At 35.9% G+C, this 4,921-nt stretch overlaps 1 protein-coding gene across 3 annotated transcripts in view; it reads left to right on the top strand.

Annotated features, from left to right (window-relative positions):
• Nucleotides 1–1,686, top strand: part of SYNCRIP (synaptotagmin binding, cytoplasmic RNA interacting protein) — a 24,065-nt gene extending 22,379 nt beyond the window's left edge. For all 3 annotated transcript variants that reach the window (XM_010155293.1, XM_010155292.1, XM_010155291.1), the window contains exon 11: nt 1–1,686. This exon is cut by the window's left edge. The gene's annotated coding sequence lies outside the window, so the exon portion shown is untranslated.
• The last annotated feature ends 3,235 nt before the right edge of the window (nt 1,687–4,921 follow it).

Here is a 4,921-nt window from a genome sequence, read left to right as displayed (position 1 = left end):
AGTTTTCTCTGCAGTGCAAGTTATTAAACTAAAGCTACTCTATTTCCCCAATGTGTTCAACAAAATCCTTAACGTCTAGCATGGTATCTTAATAAAGAATAAAGTTGTTCTTTAAAAAATCTGCTTTAAGTAGATTTTTCCCCCAGGTTTTCTTAGTTAAGGATTCCAAAAGTGGTATTCACAAATTCTTGCATTTAAATTTTTATTGCAGTGGTATAGATGAATACCATCATTGGCATCCTTAAATTTTATTTCTGCTCATGAAGGTTAATCATGATTGTCTATATAGTAATCACTTATGAATTGTGTTCAGATACAGCAGTTTCAGGTGTAATCATCAGAGCTGGTTAGTCAGGCATTCCAGATAGTGGTTCTTTTCAGAACCTTTTTTAAAGGGTTGGTTAACTACCTCAGTAGCAGAGGATTGAACTATACCCTGTCTGTACTGTACATAGAAAATCTTTGTAGATAAAAGCAAGGCTTGTTTAATATGATATGAGGGTAAGATTATAATATACCAAATGTAACATTCTTAGTTGCCTTTAGTTCCAGAGGCTTTGTAAGACTTCCTCATGACCATCATAACAGGCCTTGCTTTTGTCGTATTTTGTGGCTGAAAAAGCAGCCTTGCTTCTTCAGATATTGTAGTTATTTGGATGTATAATAGTTTAGCAAGATGTTACTTTTGTAAGACATCAGATGTTCAAAAAAAGTGCATCAGCAACTTGTACTAAATACTGCAGTGTCCCTTTATAAAAGGTCAGACTAAAACTGACAACTGTACAGTGAAGCCTGACATTTGGATATTTTGAAGTTTTTCATAAATCATAGAATAGTATATGGCTGTAGTTTAGCTTTTTAGGTAAAAGGTATGTTTTCATTAGTGCATTTCTTATTGCTGATCACTGTAAAAACATGTGGATCAGCTTTCCATTTCTCTTACGCAGATCATGATAACCTGTAGAGTAGAGTAGAGTACAATCATTTGTGCTATGTTTTTAATTTTCTAAAGCACCTTGATGACAGTGAGTGTTCAGTGGTGAAGCATCCTCTATTGAACCACCCTAAAAAAGAAAAAAAAAGAAAAACAAAAAAGACGAAACAAAACCGAAAGAACCGTGCCAAGTCCAACTTTGCATAGGTAAGAGAGATAAAATTATGACTTACTTTGGACTTGGCATAAAGAGCTTCCCTTAACCCCCTGCCCAAAGGGATACTGCAGTTATACTACATACCCATAGGCACCACAATGAAAATTGAAGCTTATACCTAATTAAGGTTTTATACACACCAGTTCCCCCAGTAAATGCAAATTTTAACAAAATTAGACATGTCATATGTTGAAAATGCTCATGGCAAACACTTTTTTCCTGCAAATAAAATTGTTTTATACTGTAAGCTGGAGGCGAGTGTAACTTATTTTTGTAATAAAGTTTTTATTTTTTTTATGTGTCATTAATATAAATGTGTGTTAGTACAGAGATCTTCTGGTTAAAAACTTAGAATCGCACACATTTCAGTATGTTTACTTGTATTTACATAATTTTTAGAATAGTGGTTGCCAATAGCCTGTATGTTTCACATTAATTGATTTTTTTTTTTTGTTATCTTAATAAACCATTTTAGTATGTTGTATGTCAATTACTGGGATAGCTGGGACATGAAGTGTAATTTAAAATTGTCAAGTATTCATTGGAATATGTAAATGTGCCTTGCCAGTTTTGAACTTTAAGACAAAGTAAGTGAAAGATGGTGAAATGAGTAGTCAATGCGTAAGAGACGTTTGCTACCACAGTTTCATATACTGCCCTTGCTAAATCAAATCCTCAGATTTGAGTATAAAAGTATACAGTTGCATTAGCTTCTGAGTTTTCAAATCTAGTGATAGAATATTAGGCTTATGGAAAGTGGGTTTGCTAATTGTAGCCTTAAGTATAATTTTGAATTTCAATGTAATCCTTGGTGCTGGCATTCCCAGTGCCAAGGAGTTTTAAATGCTCCCTTCAAAGAGGTTGCCATGCCTACTGGCACTTTTACTGTCATACGGTTTTATAAGGAACACTGTCAAGATGTGGAAACCAATTTTGAACTTGCTATGAAATGAAAACACTGGGGGCCGGAGGAGAGGGGAAGTCCTCAGACTTCTTAATCTTGAAATCTCTCCATTGCTGAAAAACTTTAAACACTTGTGGGATCGCAAGTGCTAGGGACTAGTTCTTAGTCTGGAAATGCGTTGGGAGGGGGGACAACGTATTTATGGAATTATAACAGTTGATGGAAGTGCATAAAAACGTTGCTATTAAGGCACTACATGTGTTGAAATTGTGGATCATATCCTTAATTTCAGCTCTGACAAAAGCATGGGGGACTAATGTTTAAAAAAAAAAACAATTGACAAGAAAGTGTTTGTTTTTAATTGAATGCAAGCAATGGGGAGTGAGCAAAATACCAGGATCTTGACAGTGTTCCCTCTAATTATGAACTCAAGCCATTATAACTTTTAAAATTAAATATGATTTGCACTGTTCTGATATTGGTGCAGTTTTTTAGCGAAATGATCAGAAAACAAAATTGCATGTGGTGATTCATATTGTGGAAAAAAAAACTAAAATCAAAAAATGTTATTTTCAAAGCTTTAAATCTGACTGTGTAAAGAAAAAACGTTCATTATTAAGTATGAAAATACTGGTGAGAATGGGCAAGTGCATATATACAACATCAGTTTGGTTGCACTTGGGTGTTGGTAAACTTGAAATGTTCTACAGCAATAATGCATCTCTTACAGGGTGCTTTGGTGACAAATGGACATGTAATACACACTTCTTTTTGGCATGCTGAAGCCAAGCATTGACTTAATGTATTGTTCTGCCTCTGTTTATTCTCATAGGAGGCTTTGTTTACTGAAGTACCTACAAGGGTTTGAGTATAAGTTAGCATAGTTCCACATGGGTTTGTCACGTGTTCCTAAATTTGAAGCATAGTTGAGTTTAAATAAGACCTTGGAAACTGCTGCTGCTTAACACTTCTGGTTTATAAACACTCCAATACACAGCTTTTTAAATTATGCTCTTGTTTTAATATTCATTTTTGTTGGAAGGGTTTCATGTAGGACACAGAACTGTACTCTTTTTGGGGGTGGGTTATGTTTTGGTTTTTTGGACTCTTTGGGTGGTTTTGTTTGGTTTGGGGTTTTTTTTGTATGCGAGTGTTTTGGGTTTTTCGTAAGTGTTGGTTGTGTTTTTGGTGTGTGTTTTTGTTTGGTTGGTTTTTGTTGGGGGTTGTTTGTTTTTGTGGGGTTTTTTGTTTGTTTTGGGTTTTGGGTGGGGTGTTTTTTTTTTTTTAAGAGATTTGTTAGGACCCAGAACTTAAGTTTGTGTGTTTTTGTTTTTGGAGGAAGGCTGTTACTACAGGTACTAAGACCAGTTTCTGAATTTATGCATTGTCCAGCTCCTACCTAAATACTGTCTTAAAATCTAAAATAAGGAATAGTAATTCTTTTCTTGTTGGGGGTGAGGGGTATGACATAGCCTAAAACAAACAGCCTTCTCTGAAGTAGAATTCCCAGGTTAATATTTGAGGATAGAAATGTTATATATGGCTGCAACTTTTTTTCTCATTGTGCCTTTGATAATTCTTCAGAGGCTTAATTTTTCATAGTGGCTTCAATGCTTTCATACATCAGTGAGGGGAGACTTTTAAAGAAGTAAAACTGAAAGGCAACATGGACATAAATACAGGTAACATCTCTGGAAAGTGTTCAGAGTGATCCATTCCACAAAAATAATACTGATTCCCTCACTTGCATTAGTTAAAATTGGTGAAAATGTTACTTGTTTAAAATAGAATAGCAAGTTTTGGAAGCAGGCAGTAAGGCAATAAACTTTACAACTTAGTGTTTTGAGAATTGAAAGCAGTAACCTTGGAGCTTGAGTTGCTGTTCGTAGCCTGAAGCTTCTGAATCCCAACTTCATGACTGGCTGTGATGGACATAAATGTCTGTCTTTGCTGTGTGTCTTGCTGAATTAACTCCAGCACCAGCACATGACAGCTCTTGGCTGGGGCTAGCTAGCTGCGTTAGTTGGGCAGAGGGAACACCAGATTGTACTTCGTCATTTGCTCCGTCAGATACAAACGGTATGTGGCAACAGGAGAGGAAGTCGAGCTGAAGATTCCTTGATACTTAATATGGATAGTGGGAGAAGGAATAAATTATTAATTGTTACTTTACAGCCATCTAGTGCAGACAAACATAATGTCAGAGCTTCTAGGAAGCTTTAAGCTTTTTTTCTGGGAGACAGACTTTCACAATCATCTGGTCATCACTTTCCAAGTGTTGAATTAGACTTGTTTTATAAAATCCGCAGGAAGAAAGAGGGACTCTTCTTTGGTGCTCCTGTACTTTGATTGTTACAACAGATAGATAATGTTGAAAAGTGCCACTAGGACTAGATTGTTAGTTTGCTTGGAAATTGGAGAGGGGCGATTGTCTCATGTAATGATATATTTTTCTTGCCAGTATAAAACTGGTTACTAGTTTTTTCCATAAACATGCAGATTTTTAAATGGTGAGCTCTCGAGTGGATGTTGCGTTGCACAGCTGAGCTCATCTGGAAACACTGGGTTACACTGATCATTTAAAGCTATCTTCATAAAGGTGCTTTAGATGGTAAAAGCTGTGACAGTGTAGATGATGCAGTCGTAGTATGTGGGTAATAGGTAATGAAATTTGGCTGGTATATTGAATCGCAAGATACATTTCAGTTCCAAGTGTTGTTTCATTCCTGAAAGTTCATGAAACGTAGTGTCTGCTCCAAAGCCAACGCTTATTTTCCTGACAGTCATTTAGGTAAAACTAGCAGTGTCAGAAACTTGGATTCTCACTACTCTGAGAGTGATATGTTTGGCTGATGAATAGTGGCAG

This window comes from Eurypyga helias, unplaced genomic scaffold (assembly GCF_000690775.1).
Source record: "Eurypyga helias isolate BGI_N326 unplaced genomic scaffold, ASM69077v1 scaffold14957, whole genome shotgun sequence".
NCBI classification, from domain to species: domain Eukaryota; kingdom Metazoa; phylum Chordata; class Aves; order Eurypygiformes; family Eurypygidae; genus Eurypyga; species Eurypyga helias.
The sequence above is the reverse complement of the archived record's forward strand: the minus strand, read 5'-3'. Positions and strand labels throughout refer to the sequence as shown.